We start from the raw sequence: 21,768 nt of genomic DNA on the forward strand, positions 1-21,768 counted from the left end.
AACGGCACTTCAGCAGTCAGCTTAAATTGTGAGGGGAAAATAAGTGTGCTGGTAAGTTATGTATTTTGAATTGGTTTTGGAGAAGTGTCACTCCTATATTGATATGGCTCTCACAGTCGCTTAGAAAATGGTGTTGGCTACAGAGTCAGACAATACGAGTACCCTCCCTTTCCTGCTGAAAAAAGATTTATTTCTGTAACTTCATCTTCTAGTGGGGTGTCTTAGTTTCATTACTACTTATTCCTAGTTTTCTTTTGTATTCATGAAGTAGACACAATCTCACAGGTAGAATCTGAGCTGATCTGACTTGTCTCTGATATCCTTTTTTTCTCCATTATGTGTATTTGCAAATCTGTATTTCTAACCGTGGGGGGTGTGTGTGCTCTGTTTCTGATGAATAGTGTCACATAAATGAATATTGTTTGCACTAAAAATTTCAGCAGGGGCAATGCATTGCTTTTGAGCGAAGTTATATGGTTTACAATGCTGTTGGAATCAGGGGATATAAGCCAAGAGGTAGATGTAAATTTTGGAATTTCAAAATTATTGTGTCATATTTTAAAATATTGTACTGTAAGTCTTTAGCTTCTTAGAAGGTCTGTGAGGAAAAGTAACTGAACTTGGAAGATTTACAAGGTCTGGAACCTGCATATAGTTTTGATGCAGAGGGAGGTCTTGCTATGATAAATTATTTGTAGTATATGAATAAGACAAACCAGACACAAGCGGTGTAGAAAGCACTTTCTATGCAGATGTGAATCCACCCAGGAAAAAAAAAAAAAACCACAAAAAAAAAAAAAAACCCACAAAAAAACTCACACACCAAAAAAACCCAAAACCCAAAAAACTAAAACCCCCACAAAAACCCCAAACAAGACAAAACCCAATGAGGCCTGAAGGGTTTCTGTGTGCTAAAGCTGTGGCTGGTTTCCAATGGTAATGGATTATCCACACCTAAGTTTTTTGATCTTTATGGGTAGTTGAAGAGAAAAAAAGAGTGTAAAGAAATTGCAAGCAGGGAGTAGAAGATACTTTTGTTTAAGCTAGATAATTTTATTATCAAAATGTTGGATTTCTCTCTACTAATCTTGTATGGTTAGGATATTGTTATGTTAACCTGGCATTCTCCAGTTATATGTGGTTTTCTATTGCAGAATACACATTCAGTTTTTCTTTTCATGGTTTTGTCTTCTGAGGTCATAACTGACTACACTCAGGTGTAAATTAAGGTAGAATTGGAAAGGTACCTTTGACCCATCTTTGATAATTAAGTATTAGAAATGGAATAAGAAATGTTTAAAGTCCTTATTAAGAATAATGATTTACTACCAGAATGACAGGGAACAGTCTGTTTGCAGTTTTACAGTGTAGAGCACCACAGAATTCATGGCAAACTTGAGGCTCCTGAGAACTATAGTAATTCATGTGGTGCGTAAAACATCTCCAAGCAAACTGTAGAGCATATAGTTGTAATTAGAAATTATGTAAAATAACCTGTGGTAGCGTCCTTTTTTGGAGGACTTGAAGGTGTGGCAGTGCTGTTCTACATTATTATCACTGTATTATATACTCCAGCTACTGCCTTAAAAATGAAAGTCTACAGCACACAGGAAAGCTGGCCAGACAGCTGTGCATGTGTACACTCGCGTGCACACACACTCTCATTTACACTAGACGGTAAATCATGGGAAAACTCCAGTTTATTTGCAGCAGTTTTTCCTAAACCTAGCTGAACTGAAGACTCAACTGGAACATCTGCAAGTAACTACATCTGAAAGGAAATATGCACTTCACCCAATCCCCTGCCACCTTTTTTCCATCTTCACTGTGTATTTTTAACTTCCAAATATTTTCACTAGAATGTACACTGAGAATTTTGTTGTTACTGTAGTTACCAGTATTCAGTCTTTTCTTTCATAGCAATTTTTTATCTACGTGTTTGGTTTATAGAATTATATATTTTTTTAAAGGTGAATAATTATCTTCAGGGTTGGTGTTTTTTTTCCATCCATGCTTATCTGAGCAATTTTTCATTGATTTGCTGGTTTTGGTGTTTGTGTTTTTGTTGTTGTTGTTGTTTTTTGTTTGTTTTTTTTCCCCTTAACAAAACCTGAATTCCTATAGCTGAATCTCATGGAAATTATTATCTGCCATTGGGCATAATGGACACAAATTAGTGTAGTAATTGACTTCAGCATTTTTCTGAGCAGAATTTTAACCAAAACCTTCAATTCAGCAAACTTCTTGTCCTGTGGGAGTTTTGTCCCTGACAGTACTATCTCTATCTAAGAATTAGCTTCATTCCTTGTTAGAGAAATACATTTATGTATCTCCAAGGGAACAACCTCTTGGTCAAATACTATTGTAAGTTACAGGTTTACTTCCATGCCCTCAGTGTGTTTTGTTTTTTTTGGTGTGGGTTTTTTTTTTTAAGATATTAAGGATTAAATGGAATCAGAGAAAACTCTGAAAGGGAAATTCTGCATTCACCTAAGGGAAACTGTACCCAAGGCCTACCCCTGTCATATGGGTGAGGTACTGGTACTTGATACTAATACCTGGTATCTCTTCTAACTTAAGCATACACTCAGGAGGAATCATTATTGTCCAGGTTCTAATGTCCTGACCGATCTCAAGACTTGTCAATATTTTTCTGTCAGTAAGAAATAATTGAAATATATTTGAGCTAATTTGTATGTGTCTCCATCTTGTTCACCACTGCATCTCCCAGCATGGCTTGCACACGGGAGTAAGTAATAACTTCATATCTCTTCATGGAGTATCTTGCCCAAACAGTTGCTCTTTCAGTGTGGGCTTCACAGTGATTCTTCATTCTTTCCTCCTGTAGCGGGCACTTTAATTGTAGCAGGAAAGGAAGGAGGACAATTTCCCATATGTTTCCAAGAAAAGGCTGTGACAAGTTAAGTCTTTTTAAGAAACGTGTCAATACTTGAGGATGTTAATTTTAAATATTCAGTAAGCTGGGGGGTTGTTTGTCTTTATATCATAACTTCTACATTAATTTACTAAGATTTAGCATTCTGGTTTAGTCTGTTGTCACAACATTTACTTTCATGATTTGAACTCGGTTTTACTGTTTTGCAAAAATGTAATGGAAGACCAATGCCCTTGTTACCTACATAGTCCTGTTCCATACTTTAAGCTTTATAATTGTTTTCCATGACTGATTTTGCCACCTCACTGTTGACATCCTAGATTGCTCAAACACTCAGAAATCTCATTAGTCAGGCAAACCTACAGTTGTTGTTTTACAGCATGTAAACATTAAGTTCCTTTTATAGACCAAGACAACACATCCAAATATATTTCTAGTTCTTTCAATAGTGAATATCTTTGCCAAATGAGCCTTGTGTAAGTCCTGTCTGACTCGCCGTATAAATAGAGTACCCCAGGAAGTGAGCAAAAGATATCCCTTGTGCCCACAACCCCTTCTCTCTCTCACACTTGGAAATGGTTGAGTGCACATTCATCTTGAAGCAAATTTCTCTGGCAGTTTTCAGTAGAAAACAACAAGCCATTCCTTTAGGTTCTTATTTAATAACTGTAAATTCTTTAAATTATTTTTCTTATGAACTTGGTTTTCTTGATTGTTTTAATGTTGTAAGTCTAAAGGACTTCTGAAAGCAAAATAAAACTACTCAAACAAAACTATTTAATAAAGCATTGTGTATGTACTCAGCTAGTGGTTATTTTTGGTTGTGAAATTAGAAATGGCGCGTGAACAGGAGATGTTACAAAACTCCATATTCTCATCATTTTCTTTGTAGACCACTTATGAATTCTTCGATTTCTTGAGATATCTTTGGAGACTTTTTTTCTCATTGAAATGTAACTAATTCTTTTGAGTTGAGTTATTTTAATGCCTGATGGTCTATCCACCCCCATTCATCATAGGTAATTACGTGTTTTACATATTCAATACTGTATTAAAAATGTTTATGCGGAGTACAGAATTATGACAAAAATTAGAAATGTTTATCAGACTAATGTTTAAACATTGTCAGAGTCCAAGATGAGAATGACAACTCAAATGTCCTTGAGTGATGGTTAATAGACCTATTTTAGGGAACTTGGTGCCAAATAAAAGAATATTAAAGTCAAAGGTATCGCTGTTCTCGACTACTGTGAAGTTTATTGGAGAGCTGACAAACTCTATGAATCAGAAAAGGAAATATATGTAAGCTACTTGTGGATACATAAGAGTTGTGCTTTAGCACTCCTTAATAACGGCTAGTAGACTTCTTCCCTGTATTTCTGGTCCTGCTACTCAAGTGAAATGGTGGGATATAGCTGGTGGGATATATTTGGGTAATTAGACCATTAATTTCTAACAGAAGCTACCCTGAAAAGAGTTTCGGTCCAAACAGAAGAATAATAGCAGCTTAACCCCTATTATCAATTGCTTCTGTTATATTACCTGGGCAGTTGCTAACTAAAGAAAGCATGTAGTCACTACTAACAGCTGTAGATTCTCTCTTGATATGTAGTCTTACCTCAGCTGGATCAGTCTTCATTTCTTCAGTAATGAGATACTCCTAAACAAGAAGAAATTAGAAACAAATGGTACAGAATACAACTTTATTTACTACCTCTTGTCACAGATTGCCTAAAAAGTCCTTTAAAATTTCCCCAATTCAAAGGACAAAATAGATCACTAGCTAAACAAGATATGAAGCATGTTAACCCATTCAAACACAGGAGTGTTTGATCTTTTTAGCTTCTCAAAAATTCTCTCATAACCTCCCCTCCTCAACCCCAGTACTGGAAAAAGAAAAGACTTTGTGAATGTGATATAGATAGCATATAGTTTCATGTCTGTACCTGGGAGCTTATGTAGCTATGCCATATTTCATGTAAATCATATGGCTCATAATCTTTCTTCCAGCGGTTCACACTGCTGACCTAGTCCTTGCAACACCCGTAAAACAACACATGCCCATTGACTCTGAGCAGCTGGGAAAGACTTGATGACTACTCCATTGTTCCTTTCTTATGACTTTTCACTGTTCTAGATGTTAGGCCCAAGCCCATTTTCCACCCTCTTCACGCCTATTTCTGATATTCCCAAGGGACTGATGTCCCTGCCTTCAAGCTCCAGTTCTGAGAAGATATTTCTCAAAGTGCTGAAGACCTTTTAAAATGAACTTTATATCCACCTTTTCTCTTTCAGTACTGAGATTGCATCAGAAAGCTGGTGGGTAGAAAAATTGATTTCCTAGCTAACCAAAAGCTCATCAGCATTAGACCTGCTTGTTTAAAGTAAGCATTAAATATATATTCTTACTTATTAATATATAGGAAAAGATTAACATACAGAAACTTGATTCTAGCTTTTCTCCAGAGTGAATGAACTCACATACTTCTTTTTAGGCTCCTGAATGAAAATATTTGCATGATGGGGAGAGAGGCAGAAAGACAGGAAACAGGATGGTAGGTGTCTTGCATTAGGAACTGCGGAGCTATCCTCCAGGTACTGTGTATGCCCTGTCCTTGGCGATACCTCGTGAGAAATGGGGTTTCAGTACAAATTCAAAAATCTTGTCAAATGATCTGGGCCTAAGCTTTTCTTTCTTTGAAGGGAACAATTTTTTTTTTCATTTTGAGAGGTATCTGGTTGAATGAAAACCCATATGACCTGAAAGAATTACAAGTATATATCTTTTTTTCCTAATAAGTGATAAGTTTCTCAGCCACAAAGCCCCCACTCATTTGGATGAGGAGCACAGGTTCCCATAACAGCCTTCCATCTTCGCAGGTCTCTCCCTTGGTGTGTTATTTAAAAGCACAGCATGAGACCTTGTTTCTGCTCTGTCAGGTCATGTTGTACTGATGTGTTTTAGGTGCTGTTGTGTCAGAGGAAACCTAAGCTGAAAAAATATGCAGGTTTACATTTAATCCATCAGTACTCTGTACTGTGTTAAAATAGGCAGGTAGAGAAAAACACTTAAAAGACACAAAGCCTATTTAACCTCAGATCATATAAAATAAAAGCTTGAGAAATTAGTTGTAGATCAACTACTACTCTTTTAAATATTTTTAAACTAACTTACATCACAGGAAATGGAGGAGTAATTCATTAATAAAGTAACAGTTTAAAAAACACTTTTGTGGAAGAAGATATGAAATATATGTAGTATAATTAATTGAAATTACAAAAAAAAAATCTTAAAACTGAACCACAGTTTTCCCATATGCATTTTGGAATATAGGGAAATAACAATACTATAAGTTGGGTTGTTTTTATATCTGAAAATTAATGCTGAATCTTAGTAGCCCAGTAAAATTCTCTGCAGTTGGAGGATGCAATCCAACCCTACTTACAAAAAGAAAGCTGTTGAGGAGGCCACAGCTTGCTCTGGAGTCCTGACATGACTTCCCGGGCTGGTTGGAGAGAAAACTTCTGGCAGGTGGAGTGGGCACGTGGCCCAGGGTCCAGCCTTGCATGTGAAGCATGTCTGCAGGAAGCACATGTTGGCAGGGGTACCAGTAATGCACTTGGAGAAGGGCAAAGCTGTGTGGCTAATACCTGCCCTTCCACTGCTAACCTTTGCACAAAGGGAGATGCATCTTTGCTGAAAACTAAGAGCTTCACAAAAATAGTTTCGACTCCTTCAGCCGCTCATACTGTATTTTCAATAGGATACACTTTTTCCCCTTATAAAAAAGAAATCAATGTGGTAAGGTTTAAATGTTTTCTCATATGTTTAAACAACAATGGAATTATTTTTATTCTCTCTCGCCTCCCCCCCCGGAATCTGTAGCTAAATTGTTTAATATTCAAAAACTGAAAATGATGACAACATCTTCATGAAGTGTGGTTGTTTCCTTGAATTATCTTTATTTTTCAGTTACTCTCTTTGCAGAGTTTTTCATCAGAATCTTTTGGTAGACAGAAATGCATAGGATTTTGAAGAGTTCCTCTGAGGCTTATTCACCAAAGATGAAGAGAGTTTAATTTTTTGCTTGTGTAACCATCCCAATAAAAATATAAATTTTCATTTAGAGTCATAAAATAGCTTTAGACAAGGGAAGCCAAAAACTGAAGTGCTGTAACATGAAAAGTAGAAATAATCTCATATGTAGTCCCAAGAAGGTTCATTATTTGCTTCATGATTTTTCTTTAGCGTTACATGTGCCTGCATATAGACAGAGCAAAACACTTTTTCCCTGTTTGCCAAAATTTGCAGCTAAATGTCCTTCAGTATTTCAAATTTCCGACCACTTTTACCTGAGAAATTAAGGTAAAGATGTTTTTATTATCCTCCAACCATTTGTTTACAACTCAGTGTTTTTCTGGAGGGGGTCTTTCTGCTGTTTCTTAATAGCTGCTCATTCCCAGTGTCATACAGTTCCAAGGAGACAAATATAATTTCCCATTCTTGATGTGTTGCAAGTGCCTGTTCCTCATGCTGTTTTGTGTTGATCAAAGACTGAGTCTTTGAAGGTCGTTTCTTCACTTTCATTTCATGGATACTCCAATGCAAAACTGTACCAGTAATCCTTAACTTGGGGGGGAGGGGTGGATTGAAAAAAGGCTATTTAGAGCTAACGATATGCAAGGCTGACTTTCTGCAAACCTGACCCTCTCCTACAGACCTGTATTACTTTGCTCTCCTGCTTTGACAGTAGCCATGTTGCCAGATCAAGACATTTCATGGCTGTAGCAGAAACAGTTCTCTGAACTATCTTAATACTGCTGATAAGAAGTATGTTAGCAAGGCACCTTCCTAAGCAGGCAAGACACTGTGCCCTCTGCTGGAACGGCGCTCTACCATGCATAGTCATAGGCATATATATATAGGCATATATAAAAAGCCCACATATATTTGACTACCTTAGTTACTTCATAGCATGTATTTATAGAGAAAGGAAGAGAGAGGAAGGTACAATTTCTAACCAAGTCCAGTGGTGAGGATATATGGGATTGGCTGGAGAGAGTCGTGATGTAAATTTCTCTCAGAATGAGAGAGAACATGGGCCTGGTGAAGACTGACCGATGGGTACATCACTGGATATGTTCCCTCCTGCCACCAGTACGCATTCAAAAGTGGCCCAGGTTAGAAAAACAAGTCTGCACATACTGCAAGCGAAAAACCGAAATTACGTTAACAATTGTAATATGCTGGGTTAAAATCCCAGGCTTCACAATCATGTCAGGAGTTTAAGTAAAACTCGTGGATGTTTCTAGGAAGCAGATTATACCCCCTTCTACAAGGGAGAGAGGATTTACCTTCATGTTTCAAGATGACATGTTGAGCTATGCTAAATAATGCTGAGATATACAGGTAGTGTATGCTAGGTAGTGTGCTTTTTTAACTGTGTTAACATGAAAGTTTAAGATGAAAGCTTCTGACTTTGGTGGGGAATGAGTCACAAAAATTGCCAGTAGCAAAGTGTCGGTTTAGATATGGTAGAAGCTGCTATTCCTGCAGCAATTTGAGCAGGAATGTTGTAAAGCCTTGTGCGTAACTACTGAAGTGATAAAGGTTGTGTCATCTTTACCTTGCAGTCCATTTTTGGACTATTTGCATGTTCTGAAAGTACTTATCATCTAAATTATTTACTGTATCTATGCAATTAAGTCACTATGACTCATGAATGGCTTCTTGCTGATTTTAATAGTAGGAATTTAAGGATGTGGGTTACCTGCTGTTTTCTTCTCCATTGACAGATCTAAATTAACTTCAAGAATCAGATTACCGCTGGCTGTAACCACAACTGTAAATTCAAAGGGCATTTTCAGTAAATATTTTGTAGTATTTGATTAAAACCTTCATCTTCAGCAAACATTTCTGCTAGTAATTAATTTACTAGAACATGCCAAAAGCAAACACAAAAGGGATGCAAAATTGAAGTCAAAGCAAATGTGGTTTAAAATTCAAATGAATATTCATAGATAATATTTTGCAGCATAGGCTCAATTCTAGTGGCAGCTCACTGGGGACATGCTGTCTTCTCCTTCCTTAGCGACTGGAAGTATCATTTGTATTTATAATAGTTAAGAACAAGTGCTCTTTTACCTGCGTTCAAGGAGAAGCAGACTTCTGATCTAGCTTTGACTCAGCCAAAATGTTTTCCTGGTCTTCAGTAATCGCATACTGCGTTGAGATAACATAAAAACATGTTCTCTCTCATGAGACTTGCTACAAAAACAGTAAAATAATTTGCTAGTGTAAAATAATTTCTGCCAGCAGAGACACTTGAACTAGGACAACTTTGATCTTAGAATAAATTATGTCTTAAATTGCTTAGATCTCCTGCAGATAGTACAGGAGCAAAAAATATGCACCTTCATCTCTATTTCATTATCTTTTTAATTTTTGGACATATATTGAAACTGATTCTTTCCTTCCCGTTATCCCATAATACGGGCAACATTTCAGTAAAGGGATCTTTTATCTGCCGCTTAGCCCACGTACATCATAGTTTATCCTTTACTGATATATTTTGCAGTTGTAGTCTTAGAAATAATTAAAAATTAGGACAAGAACTTACCTCATTTGTGTCTTACAGATACCAGGGTTTTTAAGGTAGAAGAAAATTGATTACATAAATGGCAATTTTATTTGATAAATAAAGCTTGGTATGTTAAATTATCATGGCTAGCAAACCATGGTAGTTGATTTCCAGATTCTGTATAAATTCTCCTTCCTTGGTTTTCATTCTCTTTTTATTGTCTCTTGTGCTGAATGATTTGTTTTGATGATTATAGATACTTTGCATTGCTTAGGCTACAGATTTATTTTACATGCAAATATTATCCAATTTCATGTCTTCATTAAACTTTAATATGGCTTTACGAACATAGTGCATAAAAGACAATATTGAATCAACAAAGCCTGTATAATGATGATTGAAATACAGGATCCAGGAAGAGCAATGGTGAAAGTAGCTAAAGTACTAGCAATGCTGGTAAGCCTGCAGATGCATTAAGTTTATTTTTAAGATCTAATAGTTAAAAAAGTATGAAGCAAGAGTCTGGAGAGAAAAAAGGAAGATGAGAATGCTACTTTTGCTGTCAGCGGCGTACTTGAAAGTAAATGCTAATGATGTTTGTTTATATGTAATGCATGTAATTTCTTTTAGTGTTTTTAAGATGATAAAATAATCATAAAAAGATACTAATTTTGTGGGTTATGGCGTATGATGAAAAACGTGAGTAAAAAATGCCATGCTGTTGTAAAAAGGCAAAGATGATAATTAATCTTAAATAAGCCGTAAATTGAAGGCATTGGGTGAAAGAATCTGGTCCTAAAAATTTGTATTAAATACCCAAGCATGATAACAAACCAAGTGCTCTATTCAGTGCCATACTCTGACTTTATTGCAGTGGAAATACGACATGTCTGCTGCATTATCTGATTTGGTGGGTACCTCTTAAGCTCCTACTGAGAGAGAATGGTTTACTTGACTACAGCTGAAAAAAGTTAGCTGTCTTGGTTTAGTAAAGAGCTGCAACACCAGCCGAACCATAGTATTGACACTTCCCTTTTTCCAGTTGTGCATCCATAGTGACAGACTCTTCAAACTCATCAGGTACATTAGTAGTCAGCCTACAGCTGGAAAGCATGTAACTTCTTCCTCTTACCCTTCGTATGGGAAACCAGTGTGCAACCTGGTCAGACAAGAGTGAGTATCCCCTCGGAGGCTGCCCCTCACGCGTGGCTGAAGAGGGTCCACGTAGGGGGGTCTGTCTGGAGTGCTTGCCCAGGTCTAGGAGAGGACAAGAAGGCTGTCTCAGTGACCAGAGGCTGTAATGTGTGGGGACAGCAGAGGGGCTGCCAGGGTTCTCTACTGGCAATGCAGAGATCCTTGAGGTCAGCTTGCTGTTTTACTTTTTCTTTTACTCTCTACTCTGAGTTTTTTCTCCCTGCACAGGTGTACCTATTGCTACTAGCTTTACCTAGCTACCAGGGTAGCCTACGGTAAGGAGGACATTACCTGACTGAAGACATGAACCTATATGTTTTCAAAACCCAGTCAGCTTTCTTCTTCTGATGTCATAGGGCCCAGCAAGAGAGAGAGTTGAGGGCTTCCCAGAACACTCTGCAACATGCAGTGTGTGCAAATACCTGCTTGGGTGGGTTTTGTAAGTGCGTGTATGCAACACAAGACTCCAAATGTTGAGAAAACATGTATGTTCTCCTGTGGTGAGAGTGGATGGCCTGAAGTGGTGAGGAGAATCAAAGGTGTCCCTAGAGTATTGGTGTCATCTTGCACCAAGGATGTTCCTGCAACATGGGAGGCTTTCAAGGACAGGAGCTGGTGGTAGTGGTACACTTGATCCTTATGTGGCCATATTTGAGCGGGCCACAAGCTAACTTGCCTGGCAAGTGTAAAGGTAGCAGACCCTACAGAAGTTACTGGGAGGTGTAGGGAGACCTGGCAACTGTTCTCTGTGTTGGTAAAGATGAGTTTTTCTGGGAGGGATGTTCTAGGGGGCAAACCTGTGGATGAACACTTTAACAAGAAACCAAGGAAACCTACATGGAGGGAGGAGAACCTAGCTTTTGGTGGTACAACCTACAAGGTGGATGTAGCTAACACTCAATTTGATTCTGAAAAGGTCAAGAAGGGGGGTGGGAAATGGGGAAGAAAAAGTACCAGTAACAGAGAAGGGCCTTCAGTTAACTGGCATGTGCATTATTAAGCAGCAGCGGAAGAGTGGAATCAGCAAGTGTCTCTGTGCCAGTGTTGGAAGCCTAAAAAGTGAGACAGAGAGCAGGAATGCTAGCTGTCAGATGAGACTGGTATGATCTACTTCTCGGATGCGGTAGGAGGATGATCAATGGGGTACAGAGTTGCCAGGCTACCAGCTTTGCAGGGATGAGAGAATAATATGTACAGGCAGGAGAGTGTCACAGCATGAAAAGTGTAAGACTAAAAATATTGCAGAAACAGAAGCAATGTAAAGACCTTGTCCAGGACTTCTGTCTGCTCAAATAATAAAAATTAACTACTACAAATATCTAGGATTGTACTTAAAACTCTCAGGACCACAACACCGATCAGGGAATATAAAGTGAAATCAGAAATTGTGAATTTAGGACACTTTAATAGCAACAGAGTTTATCTTCGCATGTACAGACTAGGTCAACGTTTCATTAGAATGAGATATAGAGAAAATCTTTTTGGACACTGTAAACGACTGAATGGCAGTGTTAAGACCTAAAAAAAAAAAAAGCCACTTTTGTCTTGTGATATACAAGGCCTACTTCAAGGTGAATTAATGGAAGAACCCTCCATAACAGTGTTCACGAAACAATGAAGTTTCATGTTGTAGTGGGAGAGAGCAAGCTGAATAAATTCAGTGTGCAAATAATGTAGAACTACATTTTGTTTTAAAAAAATAGCAAAATAAATATACTAGTAGTCTGAAGCAAAATGCTTACAGATAGTCTGCAGTGTTCAAAAGTGTTATATCAGAAGCCCAGATAAACAGCTGCATTAAAAAACCAAAACAAAAAAAATAAACCAATGAACCAAAACAACAAAAACAATACAAACAAACAAAACCACCACCACAAAAGAAAACCAACCAAAAAACCACCAACCCAAAATAAAAAAAAAGCCATCACAGTGATCCAGCTCCTGGTAGCATGACTACAAGGGGGCTATCATAAGGGAAGGCTTTAAAATATCCTTTAAAAAGTACAAAGCTTGTCCAAATAAGAACTAGAAAGCCCATAAATCATGGCAGGTCAAATGTAGACAGGAAATAGAGTACTAAAAATTTTAAAAGCACCTTACAAGGAATGCTCAAGCTTCTAGTCAAAGGTTCTTAAATCAAAAGCAGGAAGTCAGGTAGGGCAGGAGCAAAACCACTTAATGACCAAACTGTAAGGAAGGACTTGGGAATTATAAAGCCATAACAGAGAGGTTCAGTTAATTCCTTTCATTGCTCTTTGCAGTGGAAGACATTGGAGAGGTTTCTACACCTGAGCCATTCCTTCTAGTAAGTAGGGTAGGGGGTCAGATGAACTAGATGAGTTTGCGTAAATATACAGAAAGCCTTGGACCAAATAGATGTGTTAGCTTGTCAGTAAGTTACCAGGTCAGGTTGCATTCACCAGAGAGAAACTCAAATATGAAATTGCAGAGCGTCTGGCCAAGACTTCTACCTGACCATTGCAAACAGCCCCAATGTTGGAGGGCTGGCAGCGTGCCAGCGTTAACTCCCCGTCACTTCCTTCTCGCAAAAAATACTCTGTGGGGGAACTACAGGCTGAGTCTGATTTCCAAAGCTGGTAGAATTTAAAATAATGACATTTTTGAGAATGCAAATAAACAGTCATTGTGGTTTCTGTAGGGGAAAATCGTGTACCACTGAATTACTAAGCAGTTCAAGCAACACGTGAATGAAAGGGATTCCTATGAATGTAGTGTAGTTGGTTTTTAAACAGGCCTTCAAGACAGTTATTAACAATAAATTTCCTCAAGACTTTCCTGAAGTAGCATTCCACCTTAGAGCAGAGGACAAGAGGGACCACTGACATCTTAGGTTCTTAACACTATTTATGGCTGATTAATTTTCAGTATAAACCAGTTTTCTGTATTCAGAAACCTAAACTGTGATTTATTAAAAAAAAAAAAATTAATTCCTTCTGTGAACTGCAAGTAAAGTTAGCAAAAGGAATAATCCCTTAGACCACCTCTTAGCAAAGTGTTGCTTAGCAGATGAGTACTGCAAGGAGATGGGGAAGAGTTTGTTTCTGACTAGAATGCAGAGGCCCAAATGTGACTTACTTATTTGTGCTTGTTTCACCTAATATGGCACAATATCAGTCAGGAGGTAGTGATCAGGACTAAAACTTAAGACTAAGTTCTGAGACAATACTGCTCAATTGACTGGAGCAATCAGATAGGCTTGCAGTAAAACAGGTGTCTGCCCCAGCCCTGCTACAAGTCATTCTGCATCTTTGTATATGTGTGCTCTCTTTCGTCTCCTTTTGATTGTTTGGTGTTTTGGGGAATGGGTCAGGGAGAAGATGTGGAGAGTGAACAAGAGTTAAATATTAGTGTGTTAACACGCTTTATTTCTTATTTAAAAATCAAAGTTGTGTATGAAATGCTAAATGCTGTAGTGAGCGTAGATAGTTTTGATGGACCAGAATCCAAACATTAAGTTCCTGCTTGCAGCTACTGGAAACACTACCAAAAAAAATAACCTGCCTCAGGGGTGGCTCACTGCTGAACTTTCCCACTGCCCAAGCAATACCAGGCAAGAGGATTATTTACAAGAATTGACTGACTACCTGCGTGTTGGTACAAAATAAACGCTCTACAGAGCAGATACGTGAGGGAAGAGGTCAAAGTAAAGTATGAAGTTAAAACCAGTGAGAAGAAATCTCTCAAGCTGTGCTGTAGAGTTATCTTTCTTCAGGTATCTTCTCTGTTCACCAAAACCATAAATAGCTGATATGTAGTATTTGAATCAGATATTTTTTTTCATGTTGAAATGGCATTCAGCCAACTTTGAAGGTGTTTAAAAACTTTGCACTGGAGGTGCGTCTAAGGCTGGTATGCGTGGTTGCTCTGGGTGAGCACTTTTGCAGTTTTACAAAAATGCATAAAGAAATCATTCGTTTTTCTCTTGTTGACTGAATGTAAACACACAGATACATTGCATCATCTGTACCCGAAGATATACATACAAATGGTTTAAAAATGTGTTCCTATATACGTACTATATATACTATGATATATATTTATTATATATATTTATATATATATTTATTATATATTATATATGTATTATTTTTTATATATAATATATACTATAATACAACCTTGGTAGCGTAAACCCATTGTAACTTATCTGAAATAATTCTTTTTTGACCTTATTTGCTTAAGACTGTTTCTCTGTATTATAACCCATCACTTTCCCATGGGTATTATCTGCTTTCTTAGTTTTTTTCATTAGCGTTTTCTTTTCACTGAGGCTGGGCTCTTGTCCTTTTTCTCCTGTAACAAACTGCAAAGACAGTGTATAAGCCTTTGGCTTATTTGCACTGCAAGTTGTTTTCATCAACTTTTTATGGTAACAGAGGGAATATTTTTGCATTTACCACTGAGGGGCTTTTGCAGGCCGGTAGCCAGCCTTGGCACCATATTGTTCATAAATAATAATATCCCTGAAGATGTCATTTCCCAAGAGAAGTCAAAATTATGATCTGCTGTAGGTAGCAATGGCACGTATGAGAGCTTAGCTTTACATGATGTAATGCAATCTGTAGAGTAAACAGGGCATCTATTACAGCGGTTGTAATCGCTTTCTCTTTTATGACTTCATATTTTTATTATATCTTCATTACACAGCAAGATATATTTCAACTTTGACCTTCATCTGCTGAGTGCATAAAAAATAAGGTTTCAATGGACGAAAGCAATTTTTCACTTGCAAAAGCTGCCTTTTAATGATAATAGCTAAAAGGCTTTGGATGAAATTTTTCTGTCCACTCATACTGCGTAGTGAAAAAACACTTTGGCTATCCTTTTTTGTAAACACAAAGTACTCTTCTGAAATTGTCACATTCTACATGCATCTGGAATGTTGCATGCAGAAATCTGCCATCAATTTAAGACAACCACCTGCTCATACAGATGTGATTAAGCACTTAAAAATTAGTGAGAATACATGTATGTCAAATATGCTTTGAAATGAAATAATAATTTCAGAAGCTTGTCACTTTATCAGTTATATTGCACTACTATATAAATATAACAAAAGTAAGCAAAATTGAAAAAATCCAGCAATTTGGTTTCATGTCTTCATTTGGATAAAGGAGACATGCTACTGAACAAAAGCTCTGGAAGCATTATTACTTGAGCTATTGGTTAGGTTTTTGCTTGGTTTATGTATTTGCTAGTAATTTACTCTTTTTAAAATGACTCAACCTTTTTCCATCTTAGCTGTATCCCTGTCCAAGTTTTACATGTTGTAGAGATATATCTTGTGAACTGCCTCTGACCTCTCATCTTTAGAAGGTTGATTTATGAGGAAAACTGACAGTATCTTCAAAAGAAGTCTCAAAAGTATCTGTATGTCAGGGGAATTACTGAGTTTAAAAAAACTATGTTGTATCTTGGGAGGTTTCTTCGCTATCAAAATCTTATAATATATGAAATATGAAATCAGATGGTCCAGAAGAGACTGATGAATGATTCACATGGAGTTTAAGACATAACTGATAATTCTCAGTACTGATGTAATTAAAAATGAGACTAAGCAGACAAAAAGTGAAAACATGAAAGGAGGTGAAAAGGTCTCGAGTCCAAGTTGCTGGATTCAGTGCTGTTTATTCTTGGAAGCAGAAAGGATATTTCTGGGGACTGGGCAAGCAAATGATTGTAAAGAACGTAATGAAAGTAAGAGAAAAATCTGGCACTAAAGTATATGACAAAAAATGTTAGAATAAATGTAGGAGATGGTACACATACAATGACCGTTTTTCTTATTTGAGGAAATCTGAATCAGAGCTTCATGACTGCTGGCCTGGAAAATACTTGTTAATTATTTTGCTACAAGGGAGACTTTCCTGAAAAAGCCAGACTTTCACACCTCCTTAGCTGATTTTTTGAATGTGGTTCCCACCCCCCTCAGCTTATTACTTCTCCTGTCTTCTAGATTCAGGAAGGAATTAACGATGTTATTCTTTTGATGTCATCCGATATGCATTACCTTGTTTTTAAGTAACAGCAAATTTAGTCCATTATCCTCTCGAATAATTTTATTAATGCAAGATACTAGTGTAATCATCCTGAAGACTTCTAGAAGTTTTACAAACTGGAGTTAATATGTGTAGTTTACTTACATATGAAGTAGAACAGAAGATACAGAAATAACTCAAGGAGATCACTTCTGTTCTGTAATGGGTTTTGTTTAGTCCTTCCAGTGAAATTAATAAACTACTGAAACTGGTAACCTTGCGGTGCAGGAACCCACATCTACATTTAAGACAGTGTTGTTGTTTTTTGGCTTTTCCATTAGGTGTATGACTATACCACTTTTTGTTGTAGATAAAGAAATTACTTAAATCCTTCCCAAACCTTTTTTGAGGTACTCTGGTGTATAAAGAATCTGTTTTCACACAGTATAAATTGTACAATTGAAGAGAATTTAGGCTTTAGTATTTGCTATTTTAAAATCATAAAATTGACTGGGGTGCCATGCAATACCCTTGGCTTCTTGTAAAATATAAGACCGTTAGTGGAATAAGTTTGTATTGTGATTCTATGGAGCTGTAAATGTAAGCACATGTCCATGTCTACTTTGAGCTGTAAAACTGTACCTTTGTTGTGACATTAATCTCATAGTGTCGCTGCCATTTTCACTATATCTGAGAATCCTTCTGTGCTGATTATCTCTCTGTGACTTGCTGGTTTGATGGACCATTTATCTTGTTCCTGGTTGAGAAAAAGGATGGAATTTTAAGTAATGGCAAAAATACTCTGATTTAAAAAAAAAAAAAACAAAAAACCAAACAAACCACAAACCAAAAACCAAAAACCACCCACAAAAAAACCTAAGTGGGGAATATTTCTGAGAAGAGATGAAGGTGCCTCACACAAGGCTTGACTAAACTGAGCCAGGCATAATTATGCTCATAGGTTTTTTTTTTCCTCCACTCTTAAGAATAAAATTCTGTAATAGATTTTATACATTGTATCTGAAGGAGTTAAATGCAAAGTGCAGACTGTCCAAAAGAAGGTGGGCAATCTTATGAGGAAACCTATGTAAACAACAGGGAGGATCCAGAGAGCAACCGGGCTGTGCAGCTTCATATCCAAAAGCACAGTGTCTGTGTATGCAGTCCCACTATGAGAAGTTGTCCTAGAAACTTCACCTTTCCATCCCTGGAAAGATGATGGAGCAGTTCATCCTGGAGGTCATCTCCAGGCATGTAGAGGAAAAGGTTATCAGAAGTAGTCAACATGGATTCACCAAGAGAAGGTCATGCTTGACCAACCTGATAGCCTTCTATGATGGTGTGACTGTCTGGGTCGATGAAGGGAGAGCAGTGGATATTGTCTATCTCGACTTTAGTAAGGCATTTGACACTGTCTGCCATAACATCCTCACGGGCAAGCTAAGGAAGTGTGGGTTGGATGAATGGACAGTGAGGTGGACACTGAACTGGCTCAGCAACAGAACTCAGGGGGTTGTGATCAATGGAGCAGGGTCTGGGTGGAGGCCCATAAATAGTGGTGTTCCCCAGGGGTCTGTGCTGGGTCCAGTCCTGTTCAACATATTGCATCAGTGACCTGGATGATGGGATAGAGTGTAACCTTGCAAGCTCACTGATGATACCAAGCTGGGAGGAATGGCTGATACACCAGAAGGCTGTGCTGCCATCCAGCGAGACCTGGACAGGCTGGAGAGCTGGGCTGAGGGGAACCTCATGAAATTCAACAAGAGCAAGTGCAAGGTCCTGCACTTGAGGAGAAACAACCCCAGGTTAGGGGCTGAACTACTGGAAAGCAGTTCTGTTGAGAAGGACCTGGGAGTGCTGGTGGACAACAAGCTGACCATGAGCGAGCAATGTGTCCTTGTGGTCAAGAAGGCTAATGATATCCTGGGCTGCATTAAAAGGATTGTGGCCAGCAGGTCGAGGGAGGGTATCCTCCCCCTCTACTCTGCCCTGGTGAGACCACATCTGGAGTACTGTGTCCAGTTTTGGGCCCCCCAGTTCAGGAAGGATGTGGAACTGCTTGAGCAAGTCCAGCAGAGAGCTGCCAAGATGATCAGGGGGCTGGAGCATCTCCCTTATGTGGAAAGACTGAGACACCTCGGTTTGTTCAGCCTGGAGAAGACTGTAGGGGGATCTTATCAATACCTATAAATATCTAAAGGGTGGGTGTCAGGATGATGGGACTGGACTCTTCCTAGTGGTGCCCAATGACAGGACATGGGGCAATGGGCACAAGTTGGAACACAGGAAGTTCCAGCTAAACATGAGAAAAACGTTCTGTCTTGTGAGGGTGCCAGAGCAGTGGCACAGGCTGCCCAGGGAGGTTGTGGAGTCTCCTGCCCTGGAGATATTAAAAACCCACCTGGATAGTTTCCTGTGTGCCTGCTCAAGCAGGGGGTGTTGGACAAGGTGATTTCCAGAGGTCCCTTCCAACCCCCACCATTCTGTGATTCTGTGAAATCAGTGCTAGTTCAGCACCACTTACAGAGCCAATGGGTTAAGAACATGTTGATATGGTGTTTGGATAAATTCAGAGCAGACTTGTGTCATTCCAAAACACTGTGTCCTATCAGCTAGCTGAGATTGTTGCTTTTGTGAATTCTGTTGTAATGAAATAATGGTGGGAGAGCCTTACCGTGACAATACATCAGATCTTTACTTCTGCGTAAAGCATCTAAATTTATCTTTTTTGTGAAATATATTAGTACAGTGGCTTATATGTGTAAGTTTTCCAGTTTCAGTGTCTTGTGCAGCCTGTCAGAAGTCAGAATAATTTCAGAGGGGACGTATGTTGAGACATTCCTTATAATATCAGCTCTCTGCACATGGAAGAGAAATAGATTAACAAACTGTCAGGACTGCTTTAAGATCATTCTGATGAGTGAGGAGATGGAAATATTTAGGGGAAAAGATGGCATCCCCATTGTCTTTCTCATAAGTAAGAAGTTGGAAAAAATCCTAAAGGAATATTTTAAGACTAAAGTTATTAATTAGAAATTCTTATTAAAAACTGTTATGAAGGTTTTAATTTAAGTGTCAGGGTTACCAGTATGTCTGTTCAAGGGAGTTGGGCCTTTTTTGCAGCTCAGATTAGCCTACAAGGACAAAAATATTTGGATAAGAAGCAGCACTATGTAGTGCTTATTCTTTTAATCTGCATTGTTCCTAAAAATGGCCCGCTACAGCAGTGTGGCAACCAAAATGCTTTCAGTTCCCCCCACCCCTCTGTGTGTGACCTGAAGTGGTCACCAAATCTATCTTCAGATTTATCCATTTTTGGAGCAGCTGTTCCTGAGATACAGGCGGTCTGTGTTAAGAGTTGTGAACACAGGTAGCAACAGAGCAAATATACAGGTCACTGACCACAGAGATGCTATAAAGCAAATCCAGAGCTCCCTTGGGTGTTCTGAACTGCTAAAAATACCCTACTTACTGCAAGATTGAGGTATAAATATTGCCTAGAAGAGAATAAATTAACCCGATCGCTCATAGAAGTTCATTCCATCTAATGCTGTACCTAACATTTAATTTAGTCATTGCACATTATGAATAAAAATATCAGAATCAAAATACAAAATGCTTATTCTTTCAAGACCTAAGTTTGAACAGATGTGGCTGTGTATTGAGACAACATTTTAATAGGTCTCAGAAGAAATCATGTGAAATTGTTTCCCATTGAAGGCAATGACAGAGATCCTGTTGACTGCAGACTTGAGCTGGACCCAATGCAGAAACCTGATTCAGTAAGGCATTTAAACACATATAACCATAGAAAAAGTGATCTGATGAATCATGGCCCTATCTGAGAATATTTGCCTAATGAAATTGTGTGAAATTAACTTTATTCACAAAGCACACCTGTTCTGCTGGGAAGATGGCTATAAATATCTTTGTGCCACCTGCCCCAGCTATGAGAGCTGCTATAAATCACATAATTCCCTCTGACAACTGATACCGCCTTGAGGGCACCTTTTTCTTTCTTTGTGCTCTTTCTGAAAAATATGTATTTGCATAAATAGGAACTTGTATGCCAATAAATTTTCCACGAGATAAAGAAATCTTCCTCAAAAATTGAATAAAGTTTAGTTTATTCATAATTTCGCCTTCCCTGTTACCATTGCATTTACAGCCAGATTTTGAAGTAGGATGTGATCACTCATGAATGCTGCCCATCCAAAGACACCATCGCTTGTGCAGACAGTACCTTAAAGGAGTTATTTCAGTTTGGCTGTGCTGAGTCCAGATGGAAGGAAATTAACTGGCTGGAAAACCAAGAGTTATCAAGACTCTGCTTATCTATTGGTCTGATTTTTCCCTATTCTCGCTTCTCTTCCTTCTCTATTTACCAGAAATTGCCCTTTCTACTAAACTGTTAAGAAAACACTGCCTTAGGTCTAGAGCTTGCAATCTTCTGCGTATACCCGTGCTTACCTCTGATATGAGGTTTAGCTGAGTAAGCCAGTACCCCGTGCATCAGTGAAGGGGCAGAACTGCAATTTCTGCTCTACAAGCAGAACATGAGTCAACAGTGTCATACTGCTGAAAGAAGGGTAAATACCTTATTAGGCTGTATAAACAGTGTAGACCGCAAAAATGCGTGAAGTGATCCTGTGTAAAAATACAATGATTTTCCTTCAAGAAGGATATAGATTTATTGGTTGGCATCCAGAGAAGATCAGCCCAGAATGGAGATTGAAAGGACTGCAATTGTATAACCTTTAGAAAAGAAAATCATGGGGAGATGGTGTAACAATTTTCAAGTATGTGAAAGGCTACTGAAAAGAGGAAAAATATAATTTGTTTGTGCTTAAGGTTCGTGAGACAAGTTAAACTGTGAACAGGAAAAATTGTATCATTTAGGGAAAAACACAGCAGCAAACCCAACCTTCTGGTGATAACCATCACGTCATGCTGCAGGACACAGCCTAGGAGGTCTGTGGAGGTTAAGAACAGGCTGAACAGATAACAGCTAGGAATGACAAGGGAGTAGCAGTCAGTTCCTCTTGCTTTTGATCTTGTTGTCTAGTGCACTTTTAGAATAATTGCAATCAGTACT

Source organism: Phalacrocorax aristotelis, chromosome 5, assembly GCF_949628215.1.
Source record: "Phalacrocorax aristotelis chromosome 5, bGulAri2.1, whole genome shotgun sequence".
Taxonomy (NCBI): domain Eukaryota; kingdom Metazoa; phylum Chordata; class Aves; order Suliformes; family Phalacrocoracidae; genus Phalacrocorax; species Phalacrocorax aristotelis.